This window comes from Pongo abelii, chromosome 16, assembly GCF_028885655.2.
Source record: "Pongo abelii isolate AG06213 chromosome 16, NHGRI_mPonAbe1-v2.0_pri, whole genome shotgun sequence".
NCBI lineage: Eukaryota > Metazoa > Chordata > Mammalia > Primates > Hominidae > Pongo > Pongo abelii.
The window spans coordinates 65,411,662-65,428,583 of NC_072001.2; the positions used below are offsets into that span (position 1 = coordinate 65,411,662).

At 43.1% G+C, this 16,922-nt stretch overlaps 1 pseudogene; it reads right to left on the reverse strand.

The window, feature by feature from the left end:
* Positions 1-9,108: 9,108 nt before the first annotated feature.
* LOC112129121 (non-histone chromosomal protein HMG-14-like) lies at positions 9,109-9,412 on the reverse strand (annotated as a pseudogene).
* Positions 9,413-16,922: the final 7,510 nt, after the last annotated feature.

Genomic DNA, 16,922 nt, shown 5'->3' on the forward strand with positions numbered 1-16,922 from the left:
CACACACACACACACACAGAAATAGCACTTAGATCCTTCATTTGTTAGGATTAAATGAGAAAATGCAAGGCAAGCACTTAGCACGGAGCCTGAGCTGTGATCAGTGCCCAGCTAATGTTAGCATTCCTACTCCTCTTGCTAGCAGCAGGGGTTCCTGATGGGGTATTAATGGAGGGACTCTTAGGGAGAAAGGGAATAGCTGGGTTTTGGGGGAGCACTGCTGCATGAAGCTGAAAGCCCAGAGCAGACAGGAGAGAAAATGAGTCTGCTTCTAAAGTGCCCACTTCAATCACAGCACGGAAGGAAGAAGGAGATTCAGAGACAGTCTAGAGAGATGTGTAACAACGGTAGATGGAAAGGAGAGGTAGCTGAGATTCTTTGTTTTTTGATTGGGGAAATCTATAAACCGATGAGCCCTAAGGTTCCTGCGGAAAAGTCGGCAGCCGAGCACAGCACCAGAGTCTCGGGGTGGATTATTTAGTGCTCCCTTGCTGCAGAAGTGCACCTGGGCTTCCAGAACAAGCAGGGGTGAGGAGTGAAGGTGGCAGAAGAATGGCTGGTCTGGAGCTTTGTGGCCTCACAGTGCTGGGAACCCAGTTCAATGGTTCTAGGATGACTTTGGGAACACGCAGGGCCTTGGGCTTATCGGTAGGAATGGTTCTGTGGTGTCATGAACCTGACTTTGTTCTCAGCAGCCATGTCACATGGGGTAATCTGTTGTCTGTACTTGAATTGGGCACAGCTCTTTTGCATTCTATCTGCCCACTTTTCTTACTGTCACTGCTCATGGGCTTAGAACTGCAAAGATGCTCTGGGCCTGAGCATCTCCTCTCCCCAGCTGCACCAAACCTCCATACTGTGTAGGGGATCTAGAACAGAGTTTAAGGAGTAAACAGACACCTTACAGTGCATTTTGTGTGCCTACAAATAGCTCTTGAAATTTCACCCTTAGAGAGTCCTATGTTTTGGGATTCCACAAGTGTTCCTGAGAAATATGTTAACATTCATCAGTTCACATCTGTGTGCAAATACATGTAATCCCATTGCTTTTCCCCTGGAGCCGTGATCTGTTTAGAAAGACAGTAAGAGGTTTCATGAGGTGGATGGAGAAAAAGAGGGCAACTTCAGAACTCATGCCATTCACCAGGAGAAGGCAGGACTCAGCTTCATGATGAGGTGGGGGTTCTCTGACTCTTTTCCTTTTCCTTTTTTTTTTTTTTTTTTGAGATGGAGTTTCACTCTTGTCGCCCAGGCTGAAGTGCAGTGGCTCCATCTCAGCTCACTGCAACTTCCTCCTCCTGGGTTCAAGTGATTCTTGTGCCTCAGCCTCCCAATTAGCTGGGATTACAGGCACCCGTCGGCTAATTTTTGTATTTTTAGTAGAGACAGGGTTTCACCATGTTGGCCAGGCTGGTCTCAAACTCCTGACTTCAGGTGATCTGCCCGCCCCAGCCTCCCAAAGTGCTGGTGGCATGAGCCACCATGCCCGGCCTTCTGACTCTTGAAAAGCCCTGGAACCTGGAGCAGGAGAGAGAGTCTCCAAGATAAACCTAACCAGCTCTACAGGGTGGTGGAAGCCTGGTAGAATGCAGAGATCACACGGCTGGGTATGGAAGATCTGCATTCCTTTCTCAACTTTGCAACTTAATAGTTCCATGGACCCAATTCCCCATAGCTAATCTCTCTTTCCAAGGTTATAAAGGAGCTGGTCATGCCTGCCCCAGTGTTTGTTTGAATGTGACTGTGCTTTGAAAAATATTCCCAATGCCACCTAAGCTCAAGCACATTTTTTATCATTACTATTGGAAATATTCCACGAGGGCTGGCCTCAGGCAGGTCAATGTGAGAGCATGCTCTGCACGGCTGAGGCCGGCTAGCCAGCAGCCTTGGCTGCAGGTCTCTCAGAGTCACTCACAGAAGCACTGAAATGACCCACTCATTTTTGTTGAGATCAAAACCTTAAACAGAACAAGTCTAATTGACAGCAAGCTTCCTTCAAGGAATTTCAATGAACAATTCAGGGCCTGCTGATGCTGGGATAAGATGGACAGAGAACTCTGGGTTTGTGCTTCTGCCCTGGGGAGTGCCTCTGCCAGGGCAGGCAGCCGAGGCCTGTGCCTAGGTCTCTGTATTAAACTTCTTTCTGGGCTGGGCCACAGAGCCCTGATTCACCCCACAGCAGCTCCCAGCCCTGCCAAGCAAATGTGGGATGGGGCCTGCACCGGGTGCAGAGTGAAGCAGGTGCCCAGTGGGCACAATGTTGTGAGTGCAATAAAGAAATTGTATAGGACTGCCCCTGCTCATGTGGATGGGAGGGAAGATGTAGGCACACAGTGGGGACAATGCCCACTAGCATTTCATAAGTGCAGTGGTAGTAGGGGTGGAAAGAGCCCTGACCACAAGTTAGACATGGGTTCAAGTCCTTATTCTGCCACCTTCAACCTTTCTCAGTCTCAGTTTCATTGTCTGTAAAAACAAGAGTGAGACTGGCCACAACTCTCTGGCCCATGGTTGTTGTGAAGAGTTCTTGGTATTATGACACACTGTACAAATAACCTGTCATTATTAATGATGCATTATCAGCATTAATGATACATTGCTAATGATTCAAGTACTGGAGGGACCACAGTAGAGGTGATGAGATTTGTGTGGCAATTTGATGATCATGAAGCCTATTGGTAAATGTTCTGAAGATTTTTAGATACAAACGATTGCTTGGTTTTACTTCATATTATAGACGTCAGAGCTAGGAAAAGACAGATTAATCATCTAATTCAAGCACCTTATTTTACAGACAAGCCGACAGAGGCAGAGCCTAGAGACTCCATTTGATTTCTCTTTGCTTTATGCCATGCTTCTGGCACAGACTAGATGCTCAATACTTGTGCTCAGTACTAGTTGTTGTTGCTGTTGTTGTTGTTTTGGAGACAGAGTTTCGCTCTGGCTGGAGTGCAGTGGCGTGATCTGGGCTCACTGCAACTTCCACCTCCCAGGTTCAAGCAATTCTTGTGCCTCAGCCCCCCAAGTAGCTGGGATTAGAGGCACGTGTCACCACACCCAGCGAATTTTTGTATTTTTAGTACAGACAGGGTTTTATCACGTTGCCCAGACTGGTCTCGAACTCCTGGGCTCAGGCAATCGGCCCCCCTTGGCCTCCCAAAGCACACTAGGATTACAGGCATGAGCAACTGCGCTTGGCCATTGTGCTCAGTACTTAATGAGACGGAACTGAATTAATTCCCCCACCTAAGGCTTAGTGGGTGCAGGGCTGGGACTCTATGACACTGCATGGTGAGATGGAAGGGGAAAACAATAGGACCTGGGATCGACGTGGGCATGCACTTTTACAACAGTCCTCAAAGCATCTGAAATACTTAAAGTGCCTTTTAGATAAAATAATTCAATTGCATTATTCTATAAGTAATAAATGATATATTTATGTCTATGTGTACATACATAGTTTTTGGCAAGGGGAGGTGATGAGCAAAGAGAAAAGTGATTGTAATTCCTGCTGGTTACACATCCTGAACTGTAAGTTTTCAGGTATTTTAGTTTAGAGGTAGCTCCTTCTCTTGCTGTTGAAAAAAAAATCCTCAATTTAAAATTAAATAATTTCTTATACATATGATACACACACATAGGTACATACATATGCACATTTGTATGTATGTATCTATCTAGTCTATATATAATTTGCTTTTTTTTTTTTACTACAAAAAATTGTCCTTCCTAGCTGCATAATTAACATTCAGTTTTACTGCAGCTCTTCAACATCCTTTGCCTGGCTACTTCTTCAAATGACCTAGATCCGTTTTGATCTCTGGATAGGGATAGCATGCTGCCTAGGGAAGATTCTGTATTAGAAATTATTCAGGAGGTCTGGCTGTTTGTCAAAAGTCTTCTGCTCTTTACTACGGACCTTGGTTTTCTCCTTGGGGTTGGGGCAGGCAGGGAACACGTGAACTAGTGTTACTTTACAAACATGTATGTAATAGGACTTATAATTTGACAGCAACTTTCTAAGTGCTTGCAAATATTAACATTTAATCCTCATAAAAACCCCATGAGTTGCCATTATTTACCCTTATTTAATAGATGAGGCTAAATAATTTATTTAAATTCTGCAATAATTTAGAAACCCTTGGAAAAGCCCTTTGCCAAGACTAACACCACTCTTTTTTCTTTCTTTCTTTTTTCTTTTTGGTGTAGTTGGCAGGATTTAATACCACTCTTCAACGAAAAATGAAACTTATCTGATGGCTGTCTCTAGTAGTAGATACTCTTAACTTCGGTGGAGGATCATATACCCCTTGAAGAATCTGATGAGGCCAGGCGCAGCAGCTCACATCTGTAATCCCAGCACTTTGGGAGGCTGAGGAGGGCAGATCACCTGAGGTCAGGAGTTCAAGACCAACCCGGCTAATATGGTGAAACCCCATCTCTACTAAAAATACAAAAATTAGCCAGGCGTGGTGGCAGGCACCTGTAATCCCAGCTACTTGGGAGGCTGAGGCAGGAGAATCGCTTGAACCTGGGAGGCAGAAGTTGCAATGAGTTGAGATCATACCATTGTACTCCAGCCTGGAGGACAAAAGCAAAACTCTGTCTCAAAAAAAAAAAAAAAAAAAAAAAGAATCTGATGAAAGCTTTAGATCCCTTACATGGAAAATACACCTTCGCTGACAAATTAATCTCTATCCCAAAGTCATCCATGGAATCCAAGTTAAAAACAGTTATTATAGTAGAGGAACGCATCAGCACCCTCTGGGAGGAATTACAGCTTCTCTCCATGTGACTCCAAACCATAGAAAGGGAAAGATTCTGGAATCTGCCTTATGCTCTGTGTGCCACATGCCCCTTCTTTTTCAATTATTCTAGATTAGAAATCATCTGGACAAATGAATAGCCATGGTAGTTATGAAAGGTGAGATTCTTGAGTACTTTCACATTTCTGCAAATATTTTCCTGTAAGCATGTATTACTGTTGTAATCAGACATAATATAAAGAAGAAAACCAAAGTTTGCATTACAGACAATCACAGATTTGCAAAATTTTGTGCATACAAGGATATTCACTGCTGTTTTGCTTGCAATCCTCCTACACGGCCTCGGTAAAGGAGAGGCTAACTCAACTATGGTGCCTCCTTCACTGGATTGCTGTGTGGCTGCTAAAAAACCTGCAGGGTAGCTCTGAATGTGCTGAGAGAGCCTCAGATATATTGTTAGGAGAATAAAGCAAGGTATAAAATGGTGTAGAGGGTACTATAATTTTGTGGAGGGTAGAAAAAGGAATATTAGTTGATGCATCTAATACCTTTAGGAGAATCAGAAAAACCTGGCAAGAGTGATTGTTTCTGGGTCAGAGCAGTAAGGGAGGCTTACTGTTCACTCTGTACCCTTTCATACCTTTGAAATGTGTTAAATTTATGTATTACCTATTCAATAAATAGATAAAAATTTGTAAAAAGAAAAAGATCTTAAACATCATTGAGAATCATCTCCCTGTTATCTAAGAGCTTTCTTCCTACCATAGAACCCTGCGTAGTCTGTCCTTTTTGCCTGTAACACCTTTCTGTACCCCAACCCAGCCTGCAGATCTCAGCTCAGTTGAGGGTTTCTCATCAAGGATGTCCCTGGCCTCCCTCGATAGGTCAAACACCCTTTTATCTGCTCTTGTAACACCCAATGGGCCTTTCCATCAAACACTTTCCCAGTTGCAGTTTTACCTATACTCATGTGATTGTTCGATTCATGTTTGTCTCTCGCCATGAGGGATAAGCTACATGAGAGAGAAGGGTCTTTGATTTTACTCACCAGTATATCCATAAAATTTGGAACACAGGAATGTACTTGGTACACTGGTATGGAATAGGGTAAATACTGAATGAATAGGGGAGTATATGTGCCAGCAACTACCTCTACTACTGGTCATCAGGCCTGTTCTTATTTATTATTATTAAAAAATTAATTTAAAATTTTTTACCTATTTATTTATTTCGAGACCAGGTTATGAAACTGGCTAATTTCTATTTTTTGTTGTTGTTTGTTTGTTTGTTTGTTTTTTGAGACGGAGTCTTGCTCTGTCTCCCAGGCTGGAGTGCAGTGATGTGATCTCAGCTCACCGCAACCTTCGCCTCCTGGGTTCGAGCAATTCTCCTGCCTCAGCCTCCCAAGTAGCTGGGATTACAGGCACACGCCACCACGCCCAGCTTATTTTTGTATTTTCAGTTGAGACAGGGTTTTGCCATGTTACCTAGGCTGGTCTCAAACGCCTGGGCTCAAGCGATCCACCTACCTCAGCCTCCCAAGGTGTGAGCCACTGCGCCCTGCTAGCCTGTTCTTTTTCTTTTTTTAGAGACAGGGTCTCTCGCGCTGTTACCCAGGCTGGAGTGCAGTGGCATGATCTTGGCTCACTGCAGCCTCAAACTCCTGGGCTCAACTGATCCTCCCACCTCTGCCCCTCAAAGTGCTGGCGTCTCAGGCATGAGCCACCATGCCTGGCCAGACCTGTTTTTAAACATCTGAGAACCAGGATCTCACAACTCCCTTGAGCTGTCCACTGCACCTTTAAATTCCTCTCACTGTTGGTAATTTCAACTCATATTGAACTAAACTAGTCTTTGTGGCTTCCACTCACTGGATTTACTTCCACCTCAGTAACACAGAGAGCAGGACTAATCCTCTTTCATATGATTGCTTTTAAAATATTTGAGCATATAGTTTCCTTTTTACCTAACTACGAATCTTACATTCTTTCAGCCATTACTAACTGTGACCTCCTTGAGACTGGGGAAGGTGTCACCTATATCTCTGTTATCTGTGGCCCTCAGCTCTGGGTTTGGCTTAGTATATGTTGTTTGGATGAATCATTTTTTATATGGCATCTTGTAAATTACTTACCCTGAACATGTTCCACTTTGCCTCTTAAAATATTGGCCAAAATGCTGGACAAATATCATACCTTCAGTCTCCCCAGTGCACCTTCTTTCCATTGTCTGTAACTCTAGTAATGGCAACTAAGATCCCATGAGCTTTGGGGGCAGCCATTGATGACACATGGTCAGCCCTGTTCATGCTACTCTCCTTTCTGTTTTTCAGAGCTCCTGTTTCTACCCTAGAGCATCACTATATGTTGGCCTTTATGTATTAAAATGCTACACTCAACTGCTCCGAGGCTCATTAGAATGGCTAACGTTATAATGCTGACTTATTTCTCAGACTCTCCAAAGCCAGACCAGCAGCTTCACGAAACACCGTGAGTTCCACACCAAGAATGACATTACCATTAAAAAATAGGTCCACTTGGACCTACATACCACAGCAAATACTATTTGGGGCCAACCCACAATGGTTCCCTCTACAACACCTTTACTCAATGAGTATCTCCAGAGACAAAAGGAAAACTTGAAGGTTTGAGCTTCAAGTGAGAGTTTTTTTAAAGGCCAGCCTCTTTACTCATCAACCCTGCTGCTCAGAACTCTGATGAGACCCATTCTCGAGAGCTCTCATAATGCTGAATCTAAGCTCTTAGCATCAGATGACTCCTGGGTAATGTGAGCATGGGCACATCATCGCTAATGTGTACAGCACTTGGCAGAACGCCACAAGGCCGATATGTCGAGTGTAGCTTATCAGTCTCTTAGCCAAGATCAACCGTAGAACCAGTCAATCTCCAACATCATAATAACTCCTCTATGGGGAACATATCCTGACCTGGTAAGGGGATGGATGCAGTGATTTAGTTTCTTTTTCCCATATTCAGCTTTCATGAGCCATATGACAAATGAGCAAAGGATCAGAGCATGCTGGGAACTAATGAACCAGAGGGAGAAATTAATTTAATGACTTAAGTGTGTTTTATCTAATGTGAAATGTAGGTCAATTCACTGTAAATTTATTCATAGGGATTATTTGTCCTTAGCCTGATTACATGGCATGTGTTGTAAGATTTCAGCCCTGTGTAAAACAGAACAGGCCCTGCCTGTCTCTCTCCATCCTTCCCTCCCCCCAGCATCCCTTCCCCTCACACACACACACAGCGTGGCAGGAATCTAACAACATCCATCAGTGCTTGTCTCAACAGATAAGACTGATTTCAAACTATTCAAAACACTGATTTGGGGCTCTTTATTTTATTTTATTTTTTCAGACGGGGTATCACTCTGTTGCCCAGGCTGGAGTGCAGTGGCACAGTCATAGTTCACTGCAACCTCAACCTCCTGGGCTCAAGTGATCCTCCCACCTCAGCCTCCCAGTAGCTGAGATTACAGGTGCACCCCACTCTACCTAGCTAATTTTCTTTTTTTCTTTCATAATTGAGATTTTTATTGGTTGAGGATCAGTACAGACATTTCAATTTGTACACAATTCTTAACATACGTAACAAAAATCTAAAAAGCCATGTTTTGTAATTCATTTTTAAAGTTATTCCAGTGACTTCCCAGCTTGAAATTCAGAAGCAAATTTTCCTTAAGAGGCTATCGGGTACCAGTATCTTCACATGTTGATAAGCTGTCACATACGTCCCACCGATTCACAACTGGAAGAGCATGTACACTACATATTCCAATTTTTAATCTTTCACAGCACAGTAACAAAGTTATTAGGAAAATAGGGCTACCACAACCAAAGAGGTTACAGAGTGCACATAATTCTCACAGGGAAAGCCATGAACAAAGGGTGGTTTTCTTTAGGAAACAATTCTACTGAAAAACAACATGGGAATAGAAGTAATTTAAAATGTTCAAGACATTAAATGCAGGACTGACTCCATATTGTCATTTAATATGCTTTGTATTATAGGATATAAAAAGTAACCCCCCATCTATGGAATGTTAAGCTGACACCTGAGACAGTCAAAGCCTCCCGTAATTAAATATCCCACACTATTTTCTGGTTGTAGCAAAAAATTAACAACCAGCAAACGATTTCACCTCTTAAAAAAAAGCATTTACCCTTAAAAAATGGGATGAGGTGGGATTCTCTTCTTCTTAAAAATGTTTCTAGAGCTACTGAAAAGCTTGCATTTACAAAATAGTTGATAAAAGTATTCCTCTGGATTGTACAAGAAGGGGGACAGGGACCACTGAGAAGACATAGTGTATGGTATTAATCAGACTTGGCTTCTTTCTCTCCTGCTTCATCAAGGAGGCTGGACTCTCCTCAGTTTTCATTTCACAGTTTTCTGCAGGTAAACCTTCCTTAGTTTCCTGGTTAGCCACTTCTGCCTGTTTTCCCTTTGCTCCCCTTTTCCCTTTTGTTTGCGTTTTTTTGTCTGAAGATTTATCCTTCGCTGCTGCCTTTTTCGGCTTCGCTTCCACTTTTGCAGGAGGTTTAGCTGACAAACTCGCCGATGTCCTCTTAGGCTCTTCCTTGGCGGCCCTTGGGTGGAGCTGACCTTCCTCTTGGGCATCCTGGCGGCAGGGAGGGCGCGTGCCGGGTGCCTGCGGGCCGCTGCCACTCCTGCCACCTCCCGAGCTGCTGAGACCCACAGCGAGGGCGGTGGGAGAACCTGATGGAATTAGATTGGAAGCCCGCCTCCTAATTTTCTAATTTTTGTAGATACGGGGTTTTGCCATGTTGTGCAGGCTGGTCTCAAACTCCTGGGCTCAAGCTACCCTCCTGCCTTGGCCTCCCAAAGTGCTGGGATTGTAGGCTTGAGCCACCATGCCCGTTTTATTACATTTTCGGAAACACTTGGAAAAATCTAAAAGCTGGACACCTACACAGAAATTCAGACATATTGCTGAGTAGAGTCCAAAAGAAAAATTAGGCAAGAAGGAGAGAATTTCATCACTCTGTTGGTCCAGCCGAGTATGTGTCACCAGAGAGCCAAATTTATCAAACACAACAACCAGGGAATGAGTCTTGGGAGGTTTGGCTAGCAACGGTTTCTCAACTCTAATTTAAGAAACCCAAGATAACAATCTTAGGGCACCCGTCATCACCGTCACTGTTGTTGTTATTTTGTAAAATGCAAATTAGTAACTGAACAGGTCAGCTTGCATTAGTGTCCCGTTAGCTTCCTTAGCTTCTTTACCTCTTGGAATAAAAAAGAATGTTCAGTCCTTGGTCCTAAAAGATAGGGGTCATAAAGTAATTTGAAGGAAGATTTGAACAAAGGCTTAAAAAAAGACATCGATTCAAAATAGATCCCCGCAAGATCATATTTGGGGAGGAAAAATGTGTGGGGACCTAGTTCACATCAGTATAATTTGTGGTTTGCTGCAGCAATGTGAAAATCTTATCATCAAAAATCATCTTTCTGACTCAGAGAAAAGAATCATGAAATTGTAAGCTTCTTTTTCTTTTCTAAGTCTAGCATTCATTTTAGAAGAAACATATAGGGAAATACTAAGAAATATTAACTTTTTTTTTTTTTCTGAGACGGAGTCTTGCTCTGTCTCCAGGCTGGAGTGCAGTGGCGTGATCTCGGCTCACTGCACCCTCCACCTCCAAGGTTCAAGCAATTCTCCTGCCTCAGCCTCCTGAGTAGCTGGGATTACAGGCACGTGCCACCACGCCCGGCTAATTTTTTTTTTTTTTTTTTGTATTTTTAGTAGAGACGGGGTTTCACCATGTTGGCCAGGATGGTCTTGATCTCTTGACCTCGTGATCTGCCTGCTTCGGCCTCCCAAAGTGCTGGGATTACAGGCGTGAGCCACTGCGACCGGCCAGGAACATTAACTTAACATTGAGCACCTAGTAAGTAAAGCCAAATGTCATACTTTTTCCCATGCCAATTTCATCTCCAAGCCAAAGAACAGGATAATCTTTTCATAATTCTGTAAATTCTAATGCATTTTACAGGGGAAAACAAAGAATGCAACTTTTTTTTGAGACAGGGTCTCGTTCTGTTGCCCCAGCTGGAGTGCAGTGGCACCATCACTGCTCACTGCAGCCTTGAACTCCTGACCTCAAGCAATCCGCCCACCTCAGGCTCCTAAGTAGCTGGTACTACAGGCATGTGCCACCTCACCCAGCTGATTTTAACTCTTTTTGTAAAGACAGGGGTCTCCCTATGTTGCCCAGGCTGGCCTCCAACTCCTGGGCTCAAATAACTTTTTGTTTCTTGTGTTTCTAGTTAAGGAATGAGACCATTAGGTTAAATGCACTCTCCTTATCTCCCCTAGGAATCATGATTTAGTTTCCTCTTTTTTTGTAGAAAACAATGGAGAGGCCAGGCACAGTGGCTCTTGTCTGTAATCCCAGCACTTTGGGAGGCTGAGGTGGGAGGATCACTTGAGCCTAGGAATTCAACGTGACAGTGAACTATCATCACACCACACTGCACTCCAGCCTGGAGGACAGAGTGAGACCCCGTCTCTAAAAAAGCAAAACAAAATAAAATAATAAAACAGAAAACAGTGGAGAACCCTAACAAACCTTCAAAGTAACTTCTCAAGTCCTATAAAAAGACTTAAATTGCCTTGTTCCTGGATGATGGGACTTTGGAATGTAAGTAATAATAATGTCCTGTATTTGTTTGAAATTTTACAGTTTATAATGTGCTTTCACTCACACTATTTTATCTGATCCTCATATTGCCCTGTGATTCTCAGCAGAGCTTCATCTTGCATGAGGGGTTGGGTTCCGTAGTCACCAAGGAAGGGGAAATCACATACACTTAACATCTCCTGACCTCGAAATAGAGGACACATAATTTTGCGTCTATGTAAATAAGTTCATTTGCCTTAGAGGCCAGGATATACCAAAACCTCCACAACTTAAAACCCAATGAGGGGGCTGGACGCAGTCGCTCACACCTGTAATCCCAGCACTTTGAGAGGCCAAGGCAAGTGGATCACTTGAGGATAGGAGTTTGAGAATAGCCTTGCCAACATGGTAAATCCCTCTCTACCAAAAAAATACAAAAATTAGTGGGCATGGTGGCACATGCCTATAATCCCAGCTACTCCAGAGGCTGAGGCAAGAGAATCGCTTGAATCCAGAAGGCAGAGCTTGCAGTGAGCTGAGATCACACCACTGCACTTCAGCCTGGGCAACAGAGTGAGACTCCATCTCAAAAAACAAAAACAAAAACAAAAAAAACCCAATGAGGGACACTAAGACCTGAGACTAACTGAGGGATCCATGTCTCCTATCTCACCTTCACTCCAGGGCACAGGCTCATTGAGAGGAGTGGCTGGTGGAATTGCCCAACTTGTTTAGATTCTTATTCTTTCCCTCCTTTTTTGTCAAGGGTTTAGTTGCACTGATTAGGATCCAATCAGAAAAACAGAAATCATTCTAGGTATTCAAACAGAGGGGCTTTATTACGGGGAATTATTTGCACAGGGGATAGGAATGTCCAGAAGAGAGTTAAGAAGCTGATATGGTTTGGCTATATCTTCACCCAAATCTCACCTTGAATTGTAATAATCTCCGCTTGTCAAGGGCAGCGCCAGGTGGAGGTAACTGAATTATGGGAGAAGTTCCCCCGCTGCTGTTCTCGTGGTAGTTAAGTCTCACGAGATCTGAGTTCCCCTGCTCAAGCTCTTTCGCCTGCCGCCATGTGAGATGTGCTTTTGCTTTTCGTTTGCTTGTCACCATGATAGTGAAGGCTCCCCAGCTATGTGGAACTGTGAGTCCAGTAAACCTTTTCCTTTATAAATTACCCAGTTTCGGGTATGTCTTTATTAGCAGCGTGAGAACGGACTAGTACAGAAGCCAAGTAAAAGACAGTGAAGCAACCCAGCCATTCCTGATTTCTGAAAGCCTCTGCCACCCCTCGGCTGGAGGAAATTATACCACAACTAGGGGCTGGGATCACTGAAGTTAAGCTGGAACAAGGTAGGCCTGTTCAGCAAGAACTGGAGGCATAAATTAAATGCAGCCACTACTAGTGAAGCCACCCAACAAGTGAAGAATGAGGAGAAATACCCGAGACTTTCTTCCTGCCCTCCAGTAGATTCCACAATTCCACGTTACTACTGCAGCTGGTGCTCTTTTGCATGCACCATTTCCTGGCTGGTGGCCAACTGACAGAGTCCATTACATCATCTCCAGGTAGAATAACACTGCACCCAGGAAGGAGAAAACTTGTGCGTGACCTCAGCTATCACCATTGCCTGTACTACCCTGGCTAACCAGGAGGTCCCGAGTCTGTCAACATAACCTTTTCATTACTACTACAACCATCATTTGAGAAAACCAACACATTAAGGCTATCCATAACCAAGGAATCTCACACGTGCCAACTGGTGCCTTCTGTAGGTGGATCACCGCTGGAAGCCAGCAGAAAGGGCATCTGTCAGATGCAGCCTGTAGGGGTCAGCCCTCTTGCCCAAGACACAGCAGATGAAAGGTGAGGAGTGGAGCTGAGGACAAATAGCAGGTACAGCACTATAACTAAATTCTCTTTGTGCTAATTGTATCCTTGAATTCCTGCACATTAAATGTGCATATGACATGTCACCACTGTACACGTTACCACTTCCAATTGACACTTGAGGAAACTAAGATTCGGGTTAAATAATTTGCCCAAGATTACAGAGGTAAGAAGTCCTGGAGGTCCTCTGATTCTGATATCTAATGCTTTTGCCACGACCCCTGATTCCTTTCATATGGATATGTTGGAAAAGGATTAGGACATCTGAGGTTTTAAAAACGCTTTTATAGACTCTTAGAACTGTACTAATCCAGGGGATTTTAAACTGAGTACTCAAGCTCTGAGGTCCACAGACTATTTCAAGGACAGAGTCAACAGGACCCCAAGATCCACCCTCCACTTCGAACCTTGTGGCAATCTAATCTGGCATGTCTCAGGATTCTAAGTAAAATTTTAAGAAAATGATTCTGCTAAAAGAATAAAATTGTATTCTAGTTGATCTCTCCTAAATGAAGTAGCTATGGCTCAGAGAGGGTCTAGTTAACAGCAGGCTTAAACCCAGGCTTATACCCAGGTGTTCCTGCTTGTTACTCAAGGCTCTTACCAGTGAATCGTGCTTTATGCTTACTAACAGATAGTGAGGCAAGAGAAAGGGAGAAGCAACAGGGAAAGGCAGGAGATAGACATCAAGCAGAAAGATGGCAAAAGAAAAAAAAATAGAGACCAAACAGGAAGATGGCAAAAATGCCATTGTGTTTTTGCATTTGGGGCAAAAACAAAGGTAACTGTCAGAAATCTGGCTCATTCGTGGAAGGGCTAAGTGAAATCAAGAATAATCATCAAAAAGAGGAAGCAATCCAAATGTCCATCAGCCAATGAATAAATAACACATGTGGACTATCCACATGGTGGAATACTATTTAGTCATAGAAAGATACTGATCCATGCTACAACATGGGTGCCCCTCAAAAACATGCTGCTCTTATGCCTGTAATCCCAGCACTTTGGGAGGCCGAGGCTGGTGAATCACAAGGTCAGGAGATCGAGACCATTATGGCCAACATGGTGAAGCCCCATCTCTACTAAAAATACTAAAATTAGCTGGGTGTGGTGGTGTGTGCCTATAATCCCAGCTACTCAGGAGGCTGAGGCAAGAGAATCGCTTGAACCAGGGAGTCGGAGGTTGCAGTGAGCTGAGATCGCGCCACTGCACTCTAGCTTGGCGACAGAGTGAGACCGTCTCAAAAAAAAAAAAAAGAAAAGAAAAGAAAAAAAGAAAAAACATGATACTAAGTGAAAGAAAAGACTACACATTGTTTGATTACATTTATGTGAAATGTCCAAAATAGGCAAATCTGCAGACAGAAAATAGATCAGTGATTGCCAGGGGCTGAGAGTAAGAACACAGAATGCCTGCAAAGGGACCTAAGGTTTCTTTTATGGGTGATGGAAAATGTGCTAAAAACTAGATTGCAATAATGGGTGTACAACTCTATAAATTTATTAAAAATCATTAGATTGTACACTTAAAATGAATTAATTTTATACCTCAATAAAACTATTTTTTTTTGAGACAGAGTCTCACCCTGTCACCCAGGCTGGAGTGCAGTGGCATGAACGTGGCTCACTGTAGCCTCAAACTCACAGGTTCAAGCCATCCTCCCACCTCAGCCTCCCAAGTAGCTGGGACCACAGGTGTGTGCCACCATGCCCAGCTAATTTTTTGTATTTTTTGTAGAGATACGGTTTTGCCGTGGTGCCCAGGCTGGTCTCAGACTCCTGGACTCGAGGGACCCACCTGCCTCAGCATCCCAAAGTGCTGGGATTACAGGCGTGAGCCACTGCACCAGGCCAAAATTAAATTTTTCCTAAAAAAAATAAATAAATAAAATGAACCAAGGACTGACTCTAGCCTGTGGTCTTGATGGCACAAAAAACTTGCACAATAAAATCTCTTGAGAAAAAAAATCTTGCAATGGCTTTTGAGGTGGGTGAGGTGTGGCCATTCTAGCATTCCTGTGTTGAGTCACACAGGGCAGCTGCCTTCAAGCCCAATAATGGATCTGTCATGTGGTACAATTGTGCCCTGAGATTGCCCAACACTTTTATGTCCTGGCTTTACAGACTATAAAAGCTACATAGATGCAGATTTGGAGTGAATACAGTATGAGAATAACAAAGTTATGAGAACATACAGTATGAGAATACAGTATGAGAATAACAAAGTTATTGTTACATCATATGCCTTGGCCCCCCTCATTGTAACTATCTGCATACTAGTCTGTGTTCCTTTCTAGACTGTAAGTTCCATGAGAGCAAGAACTATAACCATCTTGTTCACTGTTTTTCTCTCCACCACGGAGCACAGGCCTGGTTCATGGTCTGTTCTAAATAACCATTTGTTTAAATAATGTTTTATTTATTTTGTATTATTATTATTATTATTTTGAGATAGGATCTTGCTCTGTCGCTCAGGCTGGAGTGCAGTGGTGTAATCACGGCTCACTGCAATCTCCTCCAACCGGGCACAAGCTATCCTCCTGCCTCAGCTTTCCAAGTAGCTGGGGTCAAAGGCATGCACCACCGTGCCCAGCAAATGTTTACGTATTTTTTTTTTTTTTTTTTTTTTGTAGAGATGAGGTCTTCCTATGTTGCCCAGGCTGGTCTTGAACTCCTGGGCTCAAGCAATCCTCTTGCCTTGGCCTCCCAAAGTGCTGGGATTACAGGTGTGAGCCACTGAGCCCAGCCTAAGAATTTTTTAAATTATTGGGAACTCTCTAAAAAAAGTAGTGATGCTAATTCAATGACCATAAATTAATCTAACAACCATGTATTTGGGAACACAAGCACATTCCCATATGTCATTTTATTTAATCTTCACAGCATCCCTGTTAAGCAGATATTATAGTTAGATAGCTCAGAAAGCTGAAGTGATTTAGTTCAAGGTGGTGGAGAAGGAATTCAAATTGAGGTTTCCTGATGCTAAGTCCCAGAGCAGTTGCATTGCACCTGAGTTTCACACAAGCAGAGATGGGCTCCTCAACTTTTGATAAGGTTGCAGTCCCCATAAACCCATCAAAAGTTGAACATATCATAAACCAAAAATGCATTTAATATAACTAGCCCACAGAACCTCATAGCTTAGCCTCATCCACAGTTGGGCTAAATCCTCTAATAAAAAGCTTATTTTATAAGAAAGTGTTAATATTTCCTGTAATATATTGAATACTATACTGAAAGTAAGAAACAGAGTGGTTGTATGAGTACTTGAAGTACAGTTATTACGGTACTTTTTCAACTTGATTCTAAAGCAGCATAGAGACAGTTACTGAACTTGCGATGATGCAACTTAAGATTTTTCAACATTGCCTTCAAATCACTGTAAAGTTGAAAAATCTTAAGTCGAACCATGGCAAGTCAGGAACTGTGTGTATGTTGCTTTAGATTTCTCTGATGATGCATATCAAACATACATAAAAGAACTATGCCTGAAAAGTTCAATACTTTTTATCAGGAAATGATAAAAAGTGATTTTTAAAAATTCATTGATAGAGTCAAAATGTGGAGTGGACCACAGAGGTCTCAGGGAAAT